At 45.1% G+C, this 27,500-nt stretch overlaps 1 protein-coding gene across 1 annotated transcript in view; it reads right to left on the bottom strand.

Moving 5' to 3' along the window:
* CHD5 (chromodomain helicase DNA binding protein 5) overlaps positions 1-27,500 on the bottom strand; it is a gene marked incomplete at its 3' end in the record, with an annotated part of 151,006 nt that overhangs the window by 76,192 nt on the left and 47,314 nt on the right. The window lies entirely within an intron of this gene.

Raw genomic sequence — 27,500 nt, 5'->3', positions numbered from 1 at the left:
AGGGAGGGAGGACACCTTCCATTTTTGATCGCCTAGGCGATCGGACCGGAAGTGGGAGCGAGTACCTGCCAAATTTGGGTACCCGCTCCCCCCCGCCCCCCAAAGGTGCCAATCCTTAATGGGCAGCAGTCCTTAAAGCGAAACTTCCCCTTTTGGGTGGAGCTCTGCTTTAAGTTTGTGAAAGAATGTGAAGCACTCTGTGCAGAACATTTCCTATTTAGTGTGAGCGCTCACGCACACGGGACATTTTAATAACGCCGGTAACATTAGCTGTGCAAAGTCACATAAAAAACGTGAATTTTTCAGCGTTTTAGCATTAGCATTTAGCCGCGTTTGCAGTTTTTTGCCTTTTTTACAAAAAAAAAAATTTTTTTTATGCTCAAAAAATGTCCAAAAACGCCAGTTTGCGGCTTTTTACCACGTTTTTTAGCGTTTTTATAGCTAAAAAATGCCTCTAGAAACCCACTAGTCCTGGTTTTTTTCCAGCCAAAAAAACGTTGATTCCAGTCTGTGTGTGTATGGACACCGAGGATAACATGCTGGGGGGTTTACTGGCTGTAGAAAAAAGCTGTCAAAAGCCAAAAACAGCCGCTGTAAAAACGCCCCGTGTGCATGAGGACTAATACTGACTGACTCTATGTGACCGGATCTGTCGGTGAATGACATAAACCCATTTTACGTGGTCACAGATGTTGCAGCATTTCATTGGAGTTTTATTCAGCCAATAGCTGTGCTTTCTGGTTGTAGAAGTGACCCCTCATGTCCTCTTCCCAGGACCGCCCTGCTTTGCATACAGCATTACACATCCTGGTACCTGAGAGAATATCAGGACTCGGTGTCCTGTCTTTCAGCGTTTTTGCATTAGCATTTAGCCACAATTAGTGGCGTTTTCCCATGTTTGCATTTTTAGCCTTTTTATTTACCAAAAAAATTTTTTGGGGGGGTCAAAAAAGGTCCAAAAATGCCGGTTTGTGGCGTTTTACTGCGTTTTTCAGTGTTAGAGCGTTTTTATAGCTGAAAAACTCCTCTAGAAACCCAGTAGATTTGGGGGTTTTTTCCAGTCAAAAAATGTTGATTCCAGTCTGTGTGAACAGACACCAAAGATAACATGCTGGGGGGTTACTGGCTATAGAAAAAACGTCAAAAGCCAAAAACAGCCGCTGTAAGAACATCCCGTGTGCGTGAGGACTTATGGTGACCATACACGCTTGATTTTTGTATCGATGTGCGATTCAGGCGAACTCAACTGTATTGCTGGGAGCAGACTTTCCTCACCCACTTTCCTATATTTTACTTCTACTCACACTTTTTTTTTTTGCAAACATCTCCCCGCACTTCCAGGATTGTCACCTAGGTGAGAATGATGTCCCTCTAAAAGCAGGAAGAGACAGTCCACTCCCAAATTATGTAACAAAGAATCAAACAATGGGGAGTGCAGCGCTACAACAAGTCATGAACAGGCTGAACAGATCTTCAGCAAAGAGATAAATGACACAAGTCCAGTGAAGTCTTATCATATGAAGCATATAGTCCAAAAATAGACTTCAATCACTGTGAGTTTGGTCCGGTGTCCTGATGTAGAGGTATAGACAGATTGCCCACTCACCAGAAGCGCAATCTCACTGCGCATATCAAGATCACAAGCATCCGGGGGTCCTGGATAGAGACTGCCTGGTGCTGAAATCCTCTGGTGGTCCCTCGGTGGTGTGTAAGAAGGATACCGGTCTGGTCACAATGTACTTACTCCTCAGGTCTGCACCGATGCCTGAAATACTGGGGCTGAGGTGTGGAGGCTCAGCGCTTTCCAACCCCACTTCTGCATGTAGCACCTAGGCCAGGGTGGAATCACTCTTCTTCCCACGGGATCTGTCAGGGCCCTGGACACATAAAGAAAAGGAGGTGCAAAAAAGCATAGAAGGCCAAACTATGCTTCTATGCTTTTTTTGCACCTCCTTTTCTTTATGTGTCCAGAGCCCTGACAGGGAAGAAGAGTATAAATAATATGAGGTCAAACCTAAACAACACTTTCCGTTGTGTCCAATTAGGCCAACCCTTGCACTACATAGGTGAAGGTAAATCTAAAAGGTAATTGGACAGAAAATTGAATAATGCCTCAGATGTAAATATGTAAAAAAGGATCGGAAAAACCAAACATAAATATTATGTATTCAGCTGAAAGCGAGGCAGCACTAGGGTTGTCCGTCTGAATCCCAACCACAACACTACCTGCATGGAGTTTGCATGCTCTCCCTGTGCTTGCGTGGGTTTCCTTTAGGCACTTTGGTTTCCTCCCACGCTCCAAAAGCGTCTTCCGTAGAGCCTTTGCGCCCTTTTTTTAAAATCTATTTATTCATTTTTTATTATAATAGAACCAACATAAACTCCCATTTTTTTAACAATCAGATTCTAATACAGAATTTGTCATTTTCTGGATCTTCCGCAGAGCCTTTGCACCTTTTTATTTATTTATTTTTATTATAATAGAACCAACATAAACTCCCATTTGTTTTATAATCAGATTCTAAAACAGAATTTGTCATTTCTGGATCTTTCACAGAGCCTTTGCGCCCCTTTTTTAATTTATTTATTAACTTTTTTTTATTATAATAGAACCAACATAAACTCCCATTTTTTTTAATAATCAGATTCTAAAACAGTATTTATTAGTTCCGGGTCTTCCGCAGAGCCTTTGCTCCCTTTTTTTTTATTTATTTATTTATTTATTTATTATAATTGAACCAACATAAACTCCCATTTTTTTATAATCAGATTCTAAAACAGTATTTGTCATTTCCGGGTCTTCCGCAGAGCCAATGCACCTTTTTTTTTTTTTTTTTTTAAATTATAACAGAACCAACAAACAACTCCCATTTTTTAATAATCAGATTGTAAAACAGAATTTGTAATTTCCGGGTCTTCCGCAGAGCCTTTGCGCCCTTTTTCCCCCTTATTTTTATTTATTTTTTTTTATATAATAGAACCAACATAAACTCCCTTTTTTTTATAATCAGATTCTAAAACAGTATTTGTGATTTCCGGGTCTTCCGCAGAGCCTCTGCACCTTTTTTTTTTTTTTTTTTTTTAATTATAACAGAACCAACAAACAACTCCCATTTTTTAATAATCAGATTGTAAAACAGAATTTGTAATTTCCGGGTCTTCCGCAGAGCCTTTGCGCCCTTTTTCCCCCTTATTTTTTTTTTTTTAATATAATAGAACCAACATAAACTCCTATTTTTTAAATAATCAGATTGTAAAACAGAATTTGTAATTTCCGGGTTTTCCGCAGAGCCTTTGCGCCCTTTTTCCCCCTTATTTTTATTTATTTTTTTTTATATAATAGAACCAACATAAACTCCCATTTTTTTATAATCACATTCTAACACAGAATTTGTCATTTTCGTGTCTTCCGCAGAGCCTCTGCACCTTTTTTTTTTTTTTTTTTTTTAATTATAACAGAACCAACAAACAACTCCCATTTTTTAATAATCAGATTGTAAAACAGAATTTGTAATTTCCGGGTCTTCCGCAGAGCCTTTGCGCCCTTTTTCCCCCTTATTTTTTTTTTTTTAATATAATAGAACCAACATAAACTCCTATTTTTTAAATAATCAGATTGTAAAACAGAATTTGTAATTTCCGGGTCTTCCGCAGAGCCTTTGCGCCCTTTTTCCCCCTTATTTTTATTTTTTTAATATAATAGAACCAACATAAACTCCTATTTTTTAAATAATCAGATTGTAAAACAGAATTTGTAATTTCCGGGTTTTCCGCAGAGCCTTTGCGCCCTTTTTCCCCCTTATTTTTATTTTTTTTTTTTTATATAATAGAACCAACATAAACTCCCATTTTTTTATAATCACATTCTAACACAGAATTTGTCATTTTCGTGTCTTCCGCAGACCGCATGGATCCCTCATAGGCTGTTCATTACAGTCCCCGATTTTAATCAGGTGTTTAACATGATTACATTACAATGTTTGACACAATTGTGGGGTTTTTTTGTTCCTGTCACTCGCGCTCGTAGTAGTCACAACATTAATTTTCAGGAACGTTGCCATGGTGACAAGCGCAGATGTAAAATCCCAAAGCAATTTCAATGAACGCAAGGCCAAAATAATCCGGTGCTTGCATTATTATTTCTTCCTGCGACGATCCAAAAAAAAAAAAAGTTTAAATATTTATTTCACCCCAAATATAAATATTATATTAAGGCAAAAATCGAGGTACTGCAGCAACTGCAAGTTTTTTTTTTATTAAATTGAAATCTGCTGGGAAACGTTTAAAGCGGCTGTAAACCTCAGACATGAAATATGAACAAAGCACATCACACTATAGTGTGTACCTGTCTCAGTCCAGAGCACTGAGTGTCATTTCTGTCTGCTGCCTCCTTCCTCTGCTATCAGCATGAATCACTTCTGACAAGTTTTCCTGACACCAAGAGAAGAAAGGGGACAGGGGAGCTCCAGCACACAGCCTGTGATTGACAGCCTCCGCTCTGTTCCTGTGTGCTGTGTGAAGGGGGGGGTGTCCCTTCCCTCCAATCAACTTTCAGCTCTCCTCACTAAGCTCTGCAGAGTATAATTTCAGCTCCCTGCCCCCTACTTTCTGAAATCTCAGACAAGCTGTATTAATGCTGGGCTTTGAACAGATGTAGAGGAGAGGTCTGCAGAGAAATACAGTGGGTAGAGAAAAGAATCCCCCCTCCTTTTAAATAAACACATTTTGTTGCTTTGCAGCCTGAAATGAAGACAGACACAGTGTTTGTTTTATACAGCTGTATTTACTAGTAACATCCAAGTGAAAAAATAACATCAACATATCAGAAGTAAAAAAAAAATAAAAAAAATAAAATTACATATTCTCAATGTTGGAAAAAGGATCCCCCCCCCCCCTTATGTCTGTATTTTGTTGAAGCCCCTTTTCCTGCAAGTCCAGCCTTTAGACCGTTGGGATTTGTCTCTACTAACTTTGCACATCTAGACTTTGCGATATTTGGCCGCTCTTCTCTGCAGAACGGCTCAGGTTCAGTGACATTGGATGGTGACATTGGAAGGAGACGTTGGATGATGACATTGGATGGTGACATTGGATGGTGACGTTGGAAGGTGACATTGGAAGGTGACGTTGGAAGGTGACGTTGGATGGTGACGTTGGAAGGTGAAGTTGGAAGGTGACATTGGAAGGTGACGTTGGATGGTGACGTTGGAAGGTGACAATGGAAGGGGACGTTGGATGGGGACGTTGGATGGGGACATTGGATGGGGACGTTGGAAGGTGACGTGGATGGTGACATTGGATGGTGACATTAGAATGTGACATTGGAAGGTGACGTTGGACGATGGCGTTGGAAGGTGACGTTGGATGGAGACGTTGGAAGGTGACGTTGGATGGTGACATTGGATGGTGATATTGGAAGGTGACGTTAGAAGGTGACGTTGGATGGTGACATTGTAAGGTGACGTTGGACAGTAGCATTGGATAGTGACGTTGGAAGGTGACATTGGATGGTGACGTTGGATGGTGACGTTGGATGGTGACGTTGGAAGGTGACGTTGGATGGTGACGTTGGAAGGTGACGTTGGATAGGGACGTTGGATGGTGACGTTGGATGGTGACATTGGAAGGTGACGTTGGAAGGTGACATTGGATGGGGAGATTGGATGGGGACGGTGGAAGGTGACATTGGATGGGGACGTTGGATGGTGACGTTGGATGGTGACGTTGGATGGTGACGTTGGAAGGTGACGTTGGAAGGTGACATTGGATGGGGAGATTGGATGGGGACGGTGGAAGGTGACATTGGATGGGGACAGTTTGTGGACGGCAGTCTTCACGTTATTTCAATGGGGTTGAGGTTTGCTCTCTGACTAGGCCATGCAAGGACATCCCCCTTCTTCTCCTCTAACCACTGGGGGGGGGTTCATTGTCGCTGGGCTTTGGCTCATTGTTATATTGGAAGGTGAACCTTCTTCCCATTGACCACTTTCAGGCCAAGGGCAGCAGATTTTCCTCCAGAATGTAAAGGGATTTTGCCCAGTCCAACTTCTTTCTATCCTGACAAGGGCTCCAGTCCCTGCTGCAGAGAAACCCCTCATAACAGGATATTACCCCCATAACAGGATATTACCCCCCCCCATAACAGGATATTACCTCCCCATAACACGATATTCCCCCTTCCATGTTGTACTGTAGGAATGGTGGGATTTGGATGGTGAGCTGGATTGGATTTCCTCCAGACATATTATTTAGTGTTGAGGCCAAGTCCTTCCATTTTCGTCTGCTCTGACCAGAACCCCTTTCTCTGTGTGGCCTCAGAACATTCCTCCTGGCTCTTTCATCCAGTTTGGAGTGATGTCCTGATCCTGGAAGGGTCTGTGTTGTACCAAATACCTCCCACTTCTTCATCATAGACTTCACTCTGCTTCTAGACATTGATAAAGCCTTGGACATTTGTTTTGTATCAGTCCCCTGACTTTTGCCTGTCCACAACTTTATCCCGGAGATCCCGGTGACAGTGCCTGGCCACCCAGAGCTGATTATTTTCTTTGGTTACACTACCAGGGACTGAAATGCTCCAGGAAAGCTCTTTTCATGCTGAACTAATCAAAATGACCCCAGCTGATCACAAGTGAAAATCAAATAAGTGTTCCATTGAGAAGGTGATTAGCTACACCTGACTGAGTCATTTTTAGGAGGGGGGGGGGATCCTTTTTCCAACTCAGTGATTCCGTTTTTGATTTTTTTTTTCTCACATGTTGGTGTTCTATCCTTCACTTGGATGTTATGAGTTTCACTGAGTAAATACAGCTGGATAAAACAAGAACTGTGTCTGTCTTCATTTCAGGCTGCAAAGCCACAAAACATGATTCTTTTAAAGTGGGGGGGGTTCTTTTCTGTACCCGCTGTAGGTACAACTTATGTAGGATTTGTTGTTTTATCTCACCGATCTCACAACCACTAAGTATTAGTTGTGGGTGGACTGACCCTTTAAAATCTAAGTGCAGCCAAAAAAAAAACTGAAAGGGGCAGAAGGGACAAAACGTACATTCAGTGTTCCCTGTGCTGATCCCCTTGCTGTTAGTAGTCACCTTTCTTTGCCCCCGGTGCAGCGGTGGTTAATGCACTCGCCCTTTCTGTCCAGCTCCGCCATTCATAGAAACCATTGTAAACTTCTATGAATGGAACAGGAACCATGAATGTAGGGGGCGGAGCTTTGAATCATGAATTAGTGGAACACGATCTAACAATGGAGCACAGATGGACGACTGATAGCTCTGCCCCTCCATTCACAGATCCTGGTCCATTCATAACATCTGTAGTATGGCTTCTATGAATGACAGAGCTGGTCAGAAAGGACGGGCACAGTCAGGCACTGTAGATGAAACAGCCCTTTAGTTGTATTACCCCCCCCCCCCAGAAGATTCCAGTGTTGGGGGTGGGGTCAAGATGGAGAATGAGTACTACTAACAGCAGAATAATCAGCACAAGGGACACATCCTACTGAATGTAAGCTGTCCCTTGTGCTGATTTTTCTGTCTGAGGCTTTAAAGTAAACACACAACAAAACCCAGCCTATTAGGCCACTTACAGTTGTGACCAAAATTATTCAACCCCCACTGAAATTGAGTGTTTTGGCCAGTTTGACATTGCTTTTGATCATTCAGTCATCTTGCTTACATTTACATTAAAGAGGCACTTGTAGGTCAGACAAATATAACATAACAGTTATAATGAAATAACCACAAATGTCTTTTCTGTGCTCACAGCATTATCAGTTTTATTCAACCCCCAAGTGACATTCAATCTTAGTACTTAGTACAGCATCCTTTTACAGTTATAACAGCTTTTAAACGTGAAGCATAGCTTGACACAAGTGTCTTGCAGCGATCTACGGGTATCTTCGCCCATTCTTCATGGGCAAAGGCCTCCAGTTCAGTCACATTCTTAGGCTTGCGCACTGCAACTGCTTTCTTTAAGTCCCACCAGAGGTTCTCAATCGGATTTAAGTCTGGTGACTGCGATGGCCACTCCAAAATGTTCCAGCCTTTCCTCTGCAACCATGCTCTAGTGGACTTGGAGGTATGCTTGGGATCATTGTCCTGTTGAAAGGTCCAACGTCTCCCAAGCCTCAGGTGTGTGACGGACTGCATCACGTTTCCATCCAATATCTCCTGGTACTGAAGAGAATTCATGGTACCTTGCACACGCTGAAGCTTCCCTGTACCTGCAGAAGCAAAACAGCCCCAAAGCATGATTGACCCTCCACCATGCTTCACAGTAGGCAAGGTGTTCTTTTCATCATAGGCCTTGTTCTTCCTCCTCCAAACATAGCGTTGATCCATGGGCCCAAACAGTTCTAATTTTGTTTCATCAGTCCACAGAACACTATCCCACAACTTTTGTGGTTTGTCCACATGGCTTTTGGCATACTGCAGTCGACTCTTCTTATTCTTTGGAGACAGCAAGGGGGTACGCCTGGGAGTTCTGGCACGGAGGCCTTCATTACGCAGTGTGCGTCTTATTGTCTGGGCTGAAACTTCTGTACCCACATCTGACAAATCTTTTCTCAGTTCCTCAGCAGTCACACGGGGACTTCTCTCCACTCTACGCTTCAGGTAGCGCACAGCAGTCGAAGTCAGCATCTTCTTTCTGCCACGACCAGGTAGCGTTTCAACAGTGCCCTTTGCCTTGAATTTGCGAATGATGCTTCCTAAGGTGTCTCTTGGTATGTTTAACATCTTTGCAATCTTCTTATAGCCATTGCCCTTCCTGTGAAGAGAAATCACCTCTTCTCTTGTCTTCCTGGACCATTCTCTTGCCTTCACCATGTTTGTAACCACACCAGTAAATGTCTAGAAGGAGCTGAGTATCACAGTCATTTTAAAGCTGCCTAATTGGTGCTTATTATGCTTGATTGCTGCTCGGTGACATCCACAGGTGTTTTCAATACCTGATGGAAAGCACCTGTATGAACCTCTGTTCTTCAGAGTGGTAGTCTTTAAGGGGTTGAATAATTGTGGCAATGAAGAAACCACATAAGAACCATTTACTACTGTATTACATAAACAATTGATGTCATTTTAGTTGCATTTGGGTAGTTACAACGTCCTTGTAGGATTTGATTCTGAATACAATTCCAAATGTACACTATAGTCCCTAAACCCCTTTACAGCATTGGGGGTTGAATAATTTTGGTCACAACTGTACCTACTGACATGAGTCGCGGAATGCTGACATGGTGGATGCATGATCATTTCTACAGTGTCCTTTACAAACGGCACTGCAGAAATCACCCTTGGGTGGCCGCTGCGCCTGTTAAAGTGATACGAAACCCTGGACCTTGCATTCACTATATCCGCTCTCCCCGGACCCCGCATTCACTATATCCGCTCTCCCCGGACCCCGCATTCACTATATCCGCTCTCCCCGGACCCCGCATTCACTATATCCGCTCTCCCCGGACCCCGCATTCACTATATCCGCTCTCCCCGGACACCGCATTCACTGTATCCGCTCTCCCCGGACCCCGCATTCACTGTATCCGCTCTCCCCGGACCCCGCATTCACTGTATCCGCTCTCCCCGGACCCCGCGTTCACCATATCCGCTCTCCCCGGACCCCGAGTTCACCGTATCCGCTCTCCCCGGACCTCGAGTTTACCGTATCCGCTCTCCCCGGACCCCGAGTTCACCGTATCCGCTCTCCCCGGACCCCGCGTTCACCGTATCCGCTCTCCCAGGACCCCGCGTTCACCGTATCCGCTCTCCCCGGACCCCGCGTTCACCGTATCCGCTCTCCCCGGACCCCGCGTTCACCGTATCCGCTCTCCCCGGACCCCGCGTTCACCGTATCCGCTCTCCCCGGACCTCGAGTTCACCGTATCCGCTCTCCCCGGACCCAGAGTTCACCGTATCCGCTCTCCCCGGACCCCGAGTTCACCGTATCCGCTCTCCCTGGACCCCGCGTTCACCGTATCCGCTCTCCCAGGACCCCGCGTTCACCGTATCCGCTCTCCCCGGACCCCGCGTTCACCGAATCTGCTCTCCCCGGACCCCGAGTTCACCGTATCCGCTCTCCCCGGACCCCGCGTTCACTGTATCCGCTCTCCCCGGACCCCGAGTTCACTGTATCCGCTCTCCCCGGACCCCCCATTCACTGTATCCGCTCTCCCCGGACCCCGAATTCACTGTATCCGCTCTCCCCAGACCCCGCATTCACTATATCCGGTCTCCATCGTACAGTGCCAATCCGAACAGCTCTGTACCGCGGGATCGCTGTAATGAGCTCCTGGGCAGCACAGTGGCTAAATGGTTAGCATATCTCCCTGACAGTACTCGGGCCGTTGGTTCAAATCCCAACCACAGCACCACCTGCCTGGAGTTTGCATGTTCTCCCTGTGACTGCGTGGGTTTCATCTGGGTACCCCAGTTTCCTCCCACACTCCAAAGACATGCTCGGAGGTAATTTGCTCCTCCTGTCTAAATTGTCCCTAGTATGTGTACAGTGGGGATGGAAAGTTTGGGCACCCCAGCTAAAAATGTGTATTAATGTGCATAAAGAAGTCAAGGAAAGATGGAAAAATCTCCAAAAGGCATCAAATTACGGATTAGACATTCTTATAATATGTCAACAAAAGTTAGATTTTATTTCCATCATTTACACTTTCAAAATACCAGAAAACAAAAAAATGGCGTCTGCAAAAGTTTGGGCCCCCTGCAGAGTTAATATCTTGTACTGCCCCCTTTGGCAAGTATCACAGCTTGTAAACACTTTTTGTAGCCAGCCAAGAGTCTTTCAATTCCTGTTTGAGGTATCTTTGCCCATTCTTCCTTACAAAAGTCTTCCAGTTCTTTGAGATTTCTGGGCTGTCTGTCACGCACGGCTCTTTTAAGGTCTATCCATAGATTTTCAATTATGTTGAGGTCAGGAGATTGTGAAGGCCATGGCAAAACCTTCAGTTTACGCCTCTTGATGTAATCCCCCGTGGATTTCGAGGTGTGTTTAGGATCATTATCCATTTGTAGAAGCCATCCTCTCTTTAACTTCAGCTTTTTCACAGATGGCATCAAGTTACCATCCAAAATGTGCTGAAATTTTATTGAATCCATTTTTCCTTCTACACGTGAGATGTTCCCTGTGCCACTGGCTGCAACACAACCCCAAAGCATGATTGATCCAACCCCATGCTTCACAGTTGGACAGAGGTTCTTTTCATTAAATTCTGTGCCCCTTCTTCTCCAAACGTACCTTTGCTCATTCCGGCCAAAAAGTTCAATTTTAACCTCATCGGTCCACAGAACTTGTTTCCAAAATGCATCAGGCTTGTCTATATGTTCATTTGCAAAGTTCAAACGATGATTTTTGTGGTGAGGACGTAGAAGAGGTTTTCTTCTGATGACTCTTCCATGAAGACCATATTTGTACAAGTATCTCTTTATAGTGGAATAGTGACCACAACTCCAGTGTCTGCCAGATCTTTCTGGAGGGATCGTGCAGTCAAACGTGGGTTTTGAATTGTTTTTCTCACAATCCTGCGAGCTGTTCTGTCTGATATTTTTCTTGGTCTTCCAGATCTTGCTTTAACTTCCACTGTTCCTGATGACTGCCATTTCTTAATTACATTCCAAACAGAGGATATTGACATCTGAAAACGCTTTGCTATCTTCTTATAGCCTTCTCCAGCTTTGTGAGCGTCAACTATTTTCAGTTTCAGTTTTCTAAACAACTGCTTAGAAGAACCCATGGTGCTGATTGTTGGGGCAAGGTCAGATGAGTCTGGGCATTTAAAACCTTTGAGATTGACATCACCTGGTCTTCCCAGATGATGATTGAGAACAATCCATGACACTGGCAGGTCTCAGCTTGGCAAAGGGGGCAGTGCATGCTATAAATTCTGCAGGGTGCCCAAACTTTTGCAGACGCCATTTTTTTGTTTTCTGTTATTTTGAAAGTGTAAATGATGGAAATAAAATCTAACTTTTGTTGACATATTATAAGAATGTCTAATCTGTAATTTGATGCTTTTTGGAGATTTTTCCATCTTTCCTTGGCTTCTTTATGCACATTAATACAAATTTTTAGCTGGGGAGCCCAAACTTTCGATCCCCACTGTATGTATGAATGAGTTAGGGACCGTTGACTGTACACCCCTCGGGGGCGGAGACTGTATGTGAATGTACAATATATATGTAAAGTGCTGCGTACATTGATGGCGCTATATAAGTACCTGAAATAAATAAATACCGCAGATGTCGCGTTTACATTTGTGAGCCCTCCTCTCCTGAATACAGAGGAAGAAAAGGAGAGATGAACTCATAAATAAATGAACCATTAGTTCCAAATTCACAGCACAGATCTGCGGAGGCAGCAGATTCAAGAACCTTTTTTTTTAACCCTTTCACCCCCTCCTTTCCTATGCATTTGATCCCCATGCGGTCTCCTTAGCATTGTAACCCTTCACCTTCCTTATTCTGCACATTAGACCCTTTAGCTCCTTCATCCTGCTGTGTGTCCTGTATATTAACCCCTCGCCTACCGGGCACATCTACCCCCTTCCTGCCTACAGGACACTTATACCCCCTTCCTGCCTACCGGACACTGTCACCCCCTTCCTGCCTACAGGGCACTTCTACCCCCTTCCTGCCTACCGGGCACTTCTACCCCCTTCCTGCCTACAGGGCACTTCTACCCCCTTCCTGCCTACCGGGCACTTCTACCCCCTTCCTGCCTACCGGGCACTTCTACCCCCTTCCTGCCTACCGGGCACTTCTACCCCCTTCCTGCCTACAGGACACTTCTACCCCCTTCCTGCCTACAGGACACTTCTACCCCCTTCCTGCCTACAGGACACTGTCACCCCCTTCCTGCCTACAGGGCACTTCTACCCCCTTCCTGCCTACCGGGCACTTCTACCCTCTTCCTGCCTACCGGGCACTTCTACCCCCTTCCTGCCTACCGGGCACTTCTACCCCCTTCCTGCCTACCGGGCATTTCTACCCCCTTCCTGCCTACCGGGCACTTCTACCCCCTTCCTGCCTACAGGCACTTCTACCCCCTTCCTGCCTACCGGGCACTTCTACCCCCTTCCTGCCTACCGGGCACTTCTACCCCCTTCCTGCCTACCGGGCACTTCTACCCCCTTCCTGCCTACAGGACACTTCTACCCCCTTCCTGCCTACAGGGCACTTCTACCCCCTTCCTGCCTACCGGGCACTTCTACCCCCTTCCTGCCTACCGGGCACTTCTACCCCCTTCCTGCCTACAGGACACTGTCACCCCCTTCCTGCCTACAGGGCACTTCTACCCCCTTCCTGCCTACCGGGCACTTCTACCCTCTTCCTGCCTACCGGGCACTTCTACCCCCTTCCTGCCTACCGGGCACTTCTACCCCCTTCCTGCCTACCGGGCATTTCTACCCCCTTCCTGCCTACCGGGCACTTCTACCCCCTTCCTGCCTACAGGACACTTCTACCCCCTTCCCGCCCACCGGGCGCTTCTACCCCCTTCCCGCCTACAGGACACTTCTACCCCCTTCCTGCCTACAGGACACTTCTACCCCCTTCCTGCCCACCGGGCACTTCTACCCCCTTCCTGCCTACAGGGCACTTCTACCCCCTTCCTGCCTACAGGGCACTTCTGCCCCCTTCCTGCCCAGGCCAATTTCCAGCTTTCAGCGCTGTCACACTTTGAATGACAATTGCGCGGTCATGCAACACTGTACCCATATGAAATTTTTATCATTTTTTTGAGACAGATAGAGCTTTCTTTTGGTGGTATTTAATCACCTCAGAGTTTTTTATTTTTTCTTAAACCAAAAACCATTGAAAATTCTGGAAAAAAAAAAAGGTTTTTCTTAGTATTTGTTATACAATTTTGTAAATAAGTGATTTTTCTCCTTCACTGATGTGCGCTAATGAGGCTGCAGTGATGGGCACTGATAGGCTGCACTGATGGACACTGATAGGTGGCACTGATAGGTTGCACTGATGGGCATTGACAGGCATCACTGATACATGACACTGATAGGCGGCACTGATAGGCGGCACTGACTGGCAGTGATAGTCGGCACTGACTGGCACTGATAGGGGGCACTGATTGGCATTGATGGGTGACACTGAAAGGCAGCTCAGATTGGCACTGATATGTGGCATTGATGTGCACTGGTATGCACTGATATGTGGCATTGATGTGGCACTGATGGGCACTACCACGTGGCACTGATGGGCACTGACAGGTGGCACTTCTGGGGCCACACTGATCATCAGGGCACACTACTCATCATCGCCCTGATGATCAGTGTACATGTCCCCTCCGAGGAATGCCAATTACTGGCTCTCCTCTCCTCTGTCAGCGGGACAGCTCGAGAGGAGAGAAATGCCGATCACCGGCATTTCCGTGTTTACATGTGATCAGCTGTGATTGGACACAGCTGATCACATGACCGAGCCGACATCTTCGGCTCTTTCCGTGATCTGCTGTGTCCGAGGGACACAGCGCACCGGCGATCGCCGCGCTGCGCGCTCCCTGAGCCGTGCTTGTGCAGTGAGAATGGGAGGACGTCATATGACGTCCTATCAGAACGAGAGAACCACCTTGCGCCTGTCATTGTACTATAGGGCGGGCGGTTAAAGGATAAGTTTACCTTTCCACAAAAAATAATAAATGCATATTTTTTGCAGGTAAAAAAAAATAAAAAAAGTGCATTTATTTTTTGTGTTTAGAGCCTGTAAAGCATTGCACCAGCGATCAGCAGATCACGGATGCCAAGCAGGTCTCATGTATACATTCAATGTATCTGCATGCTCATACATCCCGTACAGGCAAGCCGATACTTACGGTGGGAATACACGATAATCGATCGATCGGTCATCCAATGACCGAGAGGCGTTCGTTCGCTGGTCGAAATCGTGGCCCACATTAACCAATCTAAAAAAAAAGTTTGTCAGGCAATACGTAGTGTTGACGTCTTCCGTACAAGTGGAAGTGACGTGGTGTGCGTGCAACCTTGTAGTCACACCCTTCCGTGCAAAACAAGCATTCCACACCCTTCCGGCAAGAACGAGCGTTCCACGCCCTGCCATGCAAAACAAGCATTCCACACCCTCCCGGCAAGAACGAGCGTTCCACGCCCTGCCGTGCAAAACAAGCATTCCACACCCTCCCGGCAAGAACGAGCGTTCCACGCCCTTCCGTGCAAAACAAGCATTCCACGCCCTTCCGTGCAAAACAAGCATTCCACACCCTTCCGGCAAGAACGAACGTTCCACGCCCTTCCGTGCAAAACAAGCATTCCACACCCTTCCGGCAAGAACGAGCGTTCCACGCCCTGCCGTGCAAAACAAGCATTCCACACCCTTCCGGCAAGAACGAACGTTTCACGCCCTTCCGTGCAAAACAAGCATTCCACACCCTTCCGGCAAGAACGAGCGTTCCACGCCCATACGTGCAAAACAAGCATTCCACACCCTTCCGGCAAGAACGAACGTTTCACGCCCTTCCGTGCAAAACAAGCATTCCACACCCTTCCGGCAAGAACGAACGTTCCACGCCCATCCGTGCAAAACAAGCATTCCACACCCTTCCGGCAAGAACGAGCGTTCCACGCCCTGCCGTGCAAAACGAGCGTTCCAAGCCCTGCCGTGCAAAACAAGCATTCCACACCCTTCCGGCAAGAACGAACGTTCCACGCCCTTCCGTGCAAAACAAGCATTCCACACCCTTCCGGCAAGAACGAACGTTCCATGCCCTTCCGTGCAAAACAAGCATTCCACACCCCTCCGGCAAGAACGAACGTTCCACGCCCTGCCGTGCAAAACAAGCATTCCACACCCTTCCGGCAAGAACGAACGTTCCATGCCCTTCCGTGCAAAACAAGCATTCCACACCCTTCCGGCAAGAACGAACGTTCCACGCCCTGCCGTGCAAAACAAGCATTCCACACCCTTCCGGCAAGAACGAACGTTCCACGCCCTGCCGTGCAAAACGAGCGTTCCAAGCCCTGCCGTGCAAAACAAGCATTCCACACCCTTCCGGCAAGAACGAACGTTCCACGCCCTTCCGTGCAAAACAAGCATTCCACACCCTTCCGGCAAGAACGAACGTTCCATGCCCTTCCGTGCAAAACAAGCATTCCACACCCTTCCGGCAAGAACGAACGTTCCACGCCCTGCCGTGCAAAACAAGCATTCCACACCCTTCCGGCAAGAACGAACGTTCCACGCCCTTCCGTGCAAAACAAGCATTCCACACCCTTCCGGCAAGAACGAACGTTCCATGCCCTTCCGTGCAAAACAAGCATTCCACACCCCTCCGGCAAGAACGAACGTTCCACGCCCTTCCGTGCAAAACAAGCATTCCACACCCTTCCGGCAAGAACGAACGTTCCACGCCCTGCCGTGCAAAACAAGCATTCCACACCCTTCCGGCAAGAACGAACGTTCCATGCCCTTCCGTGCAAAACAAGCATTCCACACCCTTCCGGCAAGAACGAACGTTCCACGCCCTGCCGTGCAAAACAAGCATTCCACACCCTTCCGGCAAGAACGAACGTTCCACGCCCTGCCGTGCAAAACGAGCGTTCCAAGCCCTGCCGTGCAAAACAAGCATTCCACACCCTTCCGGCAAGAACGAGCGTTCCACGCCCTTCCGTGCAAAACAAGCATTCCACACCCTTCCGGCAAGAACGAACGTTCCATGCCCTTCCGTGCAAAACAAGCATTCCACACCCTTCCGGCAAGAACGAACGTTCCACGCCCTGCCGTGCAAAACAAGCATTCCACACCCTTCCGGCAAGAACGAGCGTTCCACGCCCTGCCGTGCAAAACGAGCGTTCCAAGCCCTGCCGTGCAAAACAAGCATTCCACACCCTTCCGGCAAGAACGAACGTTCCACGCCCTTCCGTGCAAAACAAGCATTCCACACCCTTCCGGCAAGAACGAACATTCCACGCCCTTCCGTGAAAAACAAGCATTCCACACCCTTCCGGCAAGAACGAACGTTCCACGCCCTTCCGTGCAAAACAAGCATTCCACACCCTTCCGGCAAGAACGAACGTTCCACGCCCTTCCGTGCAAAACAAGCATTCAACACCCTTCCGGCAAGAACGAACGTTCCACGCCCTTCCGTGCAAAACAAGCATTCCACACCCTTCCGGCAAGAACAAACATTCCACGCCCTTCCGTGCAAAACAAGCATTCCACACCCTTCCGGCAAGAACGAGCGTTCCACGCCCTGCCGTGCAAAACGAGCATTCCACACCCTTCCGGCAAGAACGAGCGTTCCACGCCCTGCCGTGCAAAACGAGCGTTCCACGCCCTTCCGTGCAAAACGAGTGTTCCAAGCCCTTCCGTGCAAAATGAGCGTTCCACGCCCTGCTGCCCAGAACGATCGATATACACGATTACCAGCATGCGTATAATATCGTTTATCACATGAACTATGTACATAAATAGTGATACACAAAATATAATATGCAGAATTCTGGTTTCATGACCTCATTGGGCCGATCTACTTTTAACATTTGGATTTTCCGTTCGTGTTTATGAAGATTCCTTGGACATAAACATCCGGGTTATCTTCTGTTTCCGCTCATGCGTGATAGCGCTTGATAGATTTTTTTCGTACAACCGTCATACCATCGCATAGAAAATCGGTCGTTCGTATGCAAAACGACAAAATGTTTCACTGTTGTTCAACCGGATTTTTTCGTTCACAATATTGTTATGGGTTAAAACATCCCGCTCATCAACGAAGAGAAAATCGTTCGATCAGTGGTTCCGTGAAATTTTTCGTACAATTTTCTTATCGTGTGTACGGGGCATTACTGACAGGAAGAATGAATGAACTACCACGACGCTCTACAGGTGGACTACACTGAGGACTACAAAGCTGACAGCCGCTAAGGCTGTTGGGACTTGTAGTCCATTCATTCGCAGAACATTGTGAATGAATGACGCAGCCGTGTGGTTTTTGAAATCTGATAGGTAGTATGGGGAACTTCTTCCTGTACATTTGTCGCATTGGGGTGGTTGGAACAGGTGGTGGCTGTAGGATCGGGAACACGTTACATGTGTCCACACTAAAAACAAATGAAACATGTAACATGTTATCATAGGTGAATGTATCCTTTAACCCTTTCACCTCTTCCTTCCTCTGTGTATGACCTGTACATTAAAAGTGAAAATCCAGCCAAAGGCCGGCCATACACGGGTCGATTTCCGAACGATTTTTCATTCAAAAATCGAATCTAAGAATAAATCGACCGATTATTGAGCCTTTACAACCACTTTAACCCCCTGGTTCACATCTGTGCAGTCGTGCGGGCCGCGATTTGCGCAGGCACAAGAGCCCATTCTTTTGAACGTAGTCCTTTGCCCCCGGTCATGCAGGGAAGAAGTCCCTGCACTACTTGGGAAATCGCAGCCTGCACGGGAACTGAGGATCCCAGTCCGGTTGCGGTTTCCAGTCCGGGTGGAGTGCCATTAAAATTAATGGCACCTGCCGGCGGGCCCTGCATTCCTCTGTGTGGGTGGTGCGGCTGCAGGTAGGTATGTGGGGAAAGAAACAAGCCACAAGGCGCTAAATAACACAACCAACATTGGGTTACATAGTTAGTCTGGCTGAAAAAAGACAAAAATCCATCCAGTTCAAACATTAAAAAAAAAAAAAAAAGTTATAATCCTACACCCACAATTGATCCAGAGGAAGGCAAAAAAAACCCCAGCAAAGCACGATACAATTTGCTCCTGCAGGGAAAAAAATTCCTGATCCCCCGAGAGGCAATCGGATATTCCCTGGATCAACTTTCCCTATAAATGTTCTATCCAGTTATATTCTGTGTATCCAAGAAAGAATCCAGGACTTTCCTACAGCAATCCACTGAGCTGCCACAACCAACTCTTGGGGGAGTCTATTCCACATTCTCACAGCTCTGACTGTGAAGAAACCTTTCCATGGTTGGAGATTACATTTCTTTTCCTCCAGATGTAAAGAGCACCCATTTGTCCATTGGGTAAAGCAAGACAAAAAGGGTGGTGGGGGGGGGCTGGTCCCACAGCTGCTCCGATTACCATTAGGAGTGTAGTGTGAGATTGATAAAACCAAGAAAAACAGAGCGCTCGTGGTGAAAGCCAGGGTGATGTTACACCACTGACAGTCAATAAGTCCGAATCCAAAACTTTAATAGATCGACAGAACCATAAACTGTGAACAGGACTGACAAAGCACAGATTCCTGTGAAACGCATCATCACAGTGACCGGGATTTGTTTTGGCCAGTGCCACTCCAGCTGAGGGTTTCATGGTGGCTGTCGTTGGCTTCCCTGCCTTTCACTGAGGTCACTTCCGGTGCGCCTTGACGTCACTTCCAGTGTGTGATCTTCGGTGACACCAAAGAGGTCTTCCTTGTTGCTTCTGGTGTGTGGATATACTCCTAATGGTGCGCCGTGACGTCACTTCCAGTGTGTGATCTTCGGTGACACCAAGGAGGTCTTCCTGGTCAATGGATGGAAGAAGGGCAGCAGATGGTAAGGAGTATATCCACAGACCAGAAGCTCGATGTAGTATCTCATAAAAGACCAGGAAGACCTCCTCGGTGTCATTGAAAATCACACACCGGAAGTGACGTCATGGCGCACCAGAAGCGACCTCAGGGAAGCCAGCAACAGCCACCATGAAACCCTCAGCTGGAGTGGGACTGACCAAAACAAATCCCGGACACCACAACGACACACTTCGCACAAACACAGTCCCGTTCACAGTTTATGGTTTTACCGATCTATTAACCCCTTGGCTCCGGCACCTCCCGGCCCTTTAAGGATTTCAGAAGCTGGGAGGTGGGGCAGGGTTTAGAGTCATGTGATCGACGTGACACAACGTCACGGCGGTGACATGATCGGGAAAGGTCTCGATCGAAAGAGGAGATCGGGACCTTTCCGTGAGTACCGGACATGTGTGCTGGCAGCGGGCAGGGCGCGCGCTCTCAGCACACATGTCTTTTTTTTAATAGAACGCAAATGTGCGGCCGCTCTGCGTCTAGGCCCAGACGCCGGGAGGCAGCACATTTGCGTTCGGCCGGCACCAAGAGGATAAAGTATTGGATTCGGACATATTGACTGTCGGGGGTGTAGGTCATTGTACCATCACCCTGGCTTTCCCCACGAACGCTCTGTTTTTCTTAGGTATTTATTTGGGCCCCGCAGCGGTACCGCCCGCACAGATGTGAACCAGGGGTAAAAGTATGAAATGTCCGACAGATCGTCGTTGCAACAACAACTCAAAAAAATGTCTGCTCAGTGCAAACATATTCTAGCCCCCATTTCCTTTTAAATGGGTATTTACGGATTCATCCGGCTTGCAACGAAGAGTAGAGCTAATCAGTTTAAGACGCGGGGAAGGCAGGATGGACGGGGGGGGGGGGGTTATCATTCTGAGCACATATGCAATTCGAGCCGAGATATATTGTAACCGAAATGTTCCATTTGAAATGGGAACATGAAAACCCATTATGATAAGTGCTCGAGCCGCCTGAACCATCAGATGGCTGCTACGTGGACAGCCTTGTGCAGTCACCAGATAGTGATGTCATCCCCGGGAGTCTTGGAAACCTCTTGCAAAGCATCTATGGGTATTAAATGCAAAGACGGGGATATTGTAGCAAAATAAACATGGACGCATTTCAGATTTAAAGTAACTTTGTCGCGGGTTTAAAAAAATAGAAAAGTACGACCTGTACAAGAAAATGTTTTATACTCAGACAGCCAGGTGGGTGACGCCATTTTTCTTTTAAGAAATAATAGGTTATGGGCTGGGTATGGGAGAGTACCACATCCTACGTGACTGCATAAATAATAAAAAAAAATGAAGACAGGGATAAAGGAGAATTCATATACAAGCCCAATTCCTAAAATAGTTGGGACGCTGTGCAAAATCTACATAAAAACAGAATGAGAATCTCATAATCCCATATTTTATTCCAATTATCACCAGGAATGCCGTCCCATTCCTGCCTGATAGAGATTTCTCTAACTGCTCAACAGTCCCGAGTCTTCTTTGTCAGATTTTTAACTCCAAGATGGTCCAAATATGGCGGGTGTCGTTGGCTTCCCTGCCTTTCACTGAGGTCACTTCTGGTGCACCATGACGTCACTTCCAGTGTGACATCTTCAGTGACACTGAGGAGGTCTTCCTGGTCGCTTTTAAAATACTACATCGGGCTTCTGTTGTGTGGATATACTCCTTACCATCCGCAGCCCTTCTTCCATCCATTGAGTTCATTATCAAGACTCTCCACAGCAACAGTCCCAAGTAGTCCTTGTCAGATTTTTCACTTCAAGATACTCCAAATATGGCGGCTGTCGTTGGCTTCCCTGCCTTTCACTGAGGTGACTTCTGGTGACATCATTTCCAGTGTGTGATCTTCAGTGACACCGAGGTCTTCCTGGTTGCTTATAAAATACTACATCGGGCTTCTGATCTGTGGATATACTCCTAACCATCCGCAGCCCTTCTTCCATCCATTGAGTTCACCATCCAGACTCTCTACTGCAACAGTCCTGAGTCATTTTTGTCAGATTTTTCACTTCAAGATGCTCCAAATGTGTTGGCGGTCGTTGGCTTCCCTGCCTTTCACTGAGGTCACTTCTGGTGCGCTGTGACGTCATTTCCAGTGTGTGTTCTTCAGTGACACCGAATATGTCCGAATCTAATACTTAAATAGATCGACAGAACCATAAACTGTGAACAGGACTGACAAAGCACTGATTCCTGTGAAACGCGTCGTCATCATTGTATCATGGTGACCGGGATATGTTTTGGCCAGTCCCACTCTAGCTGAGGGTTTCATGGTGGCTGTCGCTGGCTTCCCTGCCCTTCACTGAGGTCACTTCCGGTGCGCCAGTCTGTGATCTTCAGTGACACTGAGGAGGTCTTCCTGGTCGCTTATAAAATACTACATCGAGCTGCTGGTGTGTGGATATACTCCTTACCATCCGCTACCCTTCTTCCATCCATGTGAATGTACAATATATATATGTAAAAGAACTGCATAAATTGACAGCGCTATACAAGTATTTGTAATGAAAAAAAAACATATCAAATGTTGAACCACTTCTTCGCCAGATTTACCCCCCTTCCTGAACAGGTCATACTTTGCTATACAGCACTGCGTTATTTTAATTGACAATTGCTCGGTCATGCAACTCTGTACATAACTGACATTTTGATCATTTTTTTCCCCTCACAAATAGAGCTTTCTTTTGTAGGCATTTGATCACCTCTGGGTTTTTCATTTTTGTATAATACATAAGGGGGATATGATCTCCATGTATAATACATAAGGGGGGATATGATCTCCATGTATAATACATAAGGGGGATATGATCTCCATGTATAATACATAAGGGGGGATATGATCTCCATGTATAATACATAAGGGGGGATATGATCTCTATGTATAATACATAAGGGGGGATATGATCTCCATGTATAATACATAAGGGGGATATGATCTCCATGTATAATACATAAGGGGGGATATGATCTCCATGTATAATACATAAGGGGGGATATGATCTCCATGTATTGTACATAAGGGGGGATATGATCTCCATGTATAATACATAAGGGGGGGATATGATCTCCATGTATAATACATAAGGAGGGATATGATCTCCACGTATAATACATAAGGGGGGATATGATCACCATGTATAATACATAAGGGGGGGATATGATGTCCATGTATAATACATAAGGGGGATATGATCACCATGTATAATACATAAGGGGGGATATGATCTCCATGTATAATACATAAGGGGGGGATATGATCTCCATGTATAATACATAAGGGGGGATATGATCACCATGTATAATACATAAGGGGGGGATATGATCTCCATGTATAATACATAAGGGGGGATATGATCTCCATGTATAATACATAAGGGGGATATGATCTCCATGTATAATACATAAGGGGGATATGATCTTCATGTATAATACATAAGGGGGGATATGATCTCCATGTATAATACATAAGGGGGGGATATGATCTCCATGTATAATACATAAGGAGGGATATGATCTCCATGTATAATACATAAGGGGGATATGATCTCCATGTATAATACATAAGGGGGGGATATGATCTCCATGTATAATACATAAGGGGGGATATGCTATCCATGTATAATACATAAGGGGGGATATGATCTCCATGTATAATACATAAGGGGGGGATATGATCACCATGTATAATACATAAGGGGGGATATGATCTCCGTGTATAATACATAAGGGGGGGATATGAACTCCATGTATAATACATAAGGGGGGATATGATCTCCATGTATAATACATAAGGGAGGGATATGATCTCCATGTATAATACATAAGGGGGGTATGATCTCCATGTATAATACATAAGGGGGGATATGATCTCCATGTATAATACATAAGGAGGGATATGATCTCCATGTATAATACATAAGGAGGGATATGATCTCCATGTATAATACATAAGGGGGATATGATCGCCATGTATAATACATAAGGGAGGGATATGATCTCCATGTATAATACATAAGGGGGGATATGATCTCCATGTATAATACATAAGGGGGATATGATCTCCATGTATAATACATAAGGGGGGGGGATATGATCTCCATGTATAATACATAAGGGGGGATATGATCTCCATGTATAATACATAAGGGGGGATATAATCTCCACGTATAATACATAAGGGGGGATATGATCCCCATGTATAATACATAAGGGGGATATGATCTCCATGTATAATACATAAGGGGGGATATGATCTCCATGTATTGTACATAAGGGGGGATATGATCTCCATGTATAATACATAAGGGGGGATATGATCACCATGTATAATACATAAGGGGGGATATGATCTCCATGTATAATACCTAAGGGGGATATGATCTCCATGTATAATACATAAGGGGGGATATGATCTCCATGAATAATACATAAGGGGGGATATGATCACCATGTATAATACATAAGGGGGGGTATGATCTCCATGTATAATACATAAGGGGGGATATGATCTCCATGTATAATACATAAGGGGGGATATGATCTCCATGTTTAATACATAAGGGGGATATGATTTCCATGTATAATACATAAGGGGGGATATGATCTCCATGTATAATACATAAGGGGGGATCTGATCTCCATGTATAATACATAAGGGGGGATATGATCTCCATGTTTAATACATAAGGGGGGGATATGATCTCCATGTATAATACATAAGGGGGATATGATCTCCATGTATAATACATAAGGGGGGGATATGATTTCCATGTATAATACATAAGGGGGGATATGATCTCCATGTATAATACATAAGGGGGGATCTGATCTCCATGTATAATACATAAGGGGGGATATGATCTCCATGTATAATACATAAGGGGGGATATGATCACCATGTATAATACATAAGGGGGGATATGATCTCCATGTATAATACATAAGGGGGGGATATGATCTCCATGTATAATACATAAGGGGGATATGATCTCCATGTATAATACATAAGGGGGGATATGAGCTCCATGTATAATACATAAGGGGGATATGATCTCCATGTATAATACATAAGGGGGATATGATCTCCATGTATAATACATAAGGGGGGGGGATATGATCTCCATGTATAATACATAAGGGGGGATATGATCTCCATGTATAATACATAAGGGGGGGGTATAATCTCCATGTATAATACATAAGGGGGGATATGATCCCCATGTATAATACATAAGGGGGATATGATCTCCATGTATAATACATAAGGGGGGGATATGATCTCCATGTATAATACATAAGGGGGGATATGATCTCCATGTATAATACATAAGGGGGGATATGCTATCCATGTATAATACATAAGGGGGGGTATGATCTCCATGTATAATACATAAGGGGGGGATATGATCACCATGTATAATACATAAGGGGGGATATGATCCCCGTGTATAATACATAAGGGGGGATATGATCACCATGTATAATACATAAGGGGGGATATGAGCTCCATGTATAATACATAAGGGGGATATGATCTCCATGTATAATACATAAGGGGGGGATATGATCCCCATGTATAATACATAAGGGGGGATATGATCTCCATGTATAATACATAAGGGGGATATGATCTCCATGTATAATACATAAGGGGGATATGATCTCCATGTATAATACATAAGGGGGGATATGATCACCATGTATAATACATAAGGGGGGATATGATCTCCATGTATAATACATAAGGGGGGGATATGATCTCCATGTATAATACATAAGGGGGGATATGATCTCCATGTATAATACATAAGGGGGGATATGATCTCCATGTATAATACATAAGGGGGGATATGATCACCATGTATAATACATAAGGGGGGATATGATCTCCATGTATAATACATAAGGGGGATATGATCTCCATGTATAATACATAAGGGGGGATATGATCTCCATGTATAATACATAAGGGGGATATGATCTCCATGTATAATACATAAGGGGGGATATGATCTCCATGTATAATACATAAGGGGGATATAATCTCCATGTATAATACATAAGGGGGGGGATATGATCTCCATGTATAATACATAAGGGGGGATATGATCTCCATGTATACTACATAAGGGGGGATATAATCTCCATGTATAATACATAAGGGGGGATATGATCTCCATGTATAATACATAAGGGGGGATATGATCTCCATGTATAATACATAAGGGGGGATATGATCTCCATGTATAATACATAAGGGGGGGTATGATCCCCATGTATAATACATAAGGGGGATATGATCTCCATGTATAATACATAAGGGGGGGATATGATCTCCATGTATAATACATAAGGGGGGATATGATCTCCATGTATAATACATAAGGGGGGATATGATCTCCATGTATAATACATAAGGGGGATATGATCTCCATGTATAATACATAAGGGGGGATATGATCTCCATGTATAATACATACGGGGGGATATGATCTCCATGTATAATACATAAGGGGGGGATATGATCACCATGTATAATACATAAGGGGGGATATGATCTCCGTGTATAATACATAAGGGGGGGATATGAACTCCATCTATAATACATAAGGGGGGATATGATCACCATGTATAATACATAAGGGGGGATATGATCTCCATGTATAATACATAAGGGGGGATATGATCTCCATGTATAATACATAAGGGGGATATAATCTCCATGTATAATACATAAGGGGGGATATGATCTCCATGTATAATACATAAGGGGGATATGATCTCCATGTATAATACATAAGGGGGGGATATGATCTCCATGTATAATACATAAGGGGGGGTATGATCTCCATGTATAATACATAAGGGGGGATATGATCTCCATGTATAATACATAAGGGGGGGATATGATCTCCATGTATAATACATAAGGGGGGGATATGATCTCCATGTATAATACATAAGGGGGGGGGTATGATCTCCATGTATAATACATAAGGGGGGGGGGGTATGATCTCCATGTATAACACATAAGGGGGGGGGGTATGATCTCCATGTATAATACATAAGGGGGGATATGATCTCCATGTATAAATACATCAGTGGTTCATATAGTGAACTCGGTGTAGTTATTCCCCCTGAGGTCATCACAGAGCACAAGGGAAAAGAAATGTAATCTCCAAACACGGAAAGGTTTCTTCACAGTAAGAGCTGTGAGAATGTGGAATAGACTCCCTCCAGAGTTGGTTGTGGCCAGCTCAGTGGATTGCTGTAGGAAAGTCCTGGATTCTTTCTTGGATGCACAGAATATAACTGGATATAACATTTATAGGGAAAGTTGATCCAGGGAATATTCGATTGCCTCTCGGGGGATCAGGAAGGAACTTTTTCCCTGCAGGAGCAAATTGGATCGTACTTTGCTGGTTTTTTTGCCTTCCTCTGGATCAACTGTGGGTGTAGGATTATATATTTTTCTTTAATGGTTGAACTGGATGGACTTTTGTCTTTTTTCAGCCAGACTATGTAACTGCCTCAAGAGGTGAGAAGACACTTATAATTTAATTTACTGTAAAACCAGGATGTAAAAAAAGTGTAAAATGATGGGAATGTACATCCACTGAAATAAAAAAAAGGATTACACCAGATTATATACTTCGCTCCCCCATGGATTTTCCATTGTCAGTTCATTTAATTCTGGTAGGTGATAAATGAGTTTAAAAACGACCAGCGATATTGGGTCAATTAGCAGCGGAGCTTAGAGAAATGAAAATCAATTCTTTTCCTGACTTTTTTTAAACAGGCCCTAACATCTGACATATTTTACTAATTAGGAGAACAGATTTGCTGGTAAAGCTTGGTGTTAAAACAAAGATTGCAGTTCGCAACCAACACGAATCTCTCTTTTAATGGCTTTAGTGAATCTGGCGGTGT

This window comes from Staurois parvus, unplaced genomic scaffold, assembly GCF_062004578.1.
Source record: "Staurois parvus isolate SC_StPar_1 unplaced genomic scaffold, SC_StPar_1.0 ptg001056l, whole genome shotgun sequence".
Classification (NCBI taxonomy): domain Eukaryota; kingdom Metazoa; phylum Chordata; class Amphibia; order Anura; family Ranidae; genus Staurois; species Staurois parvus.
This window is presented reverse-complemented; position numbering and strand designations above follow the sequence as displayed.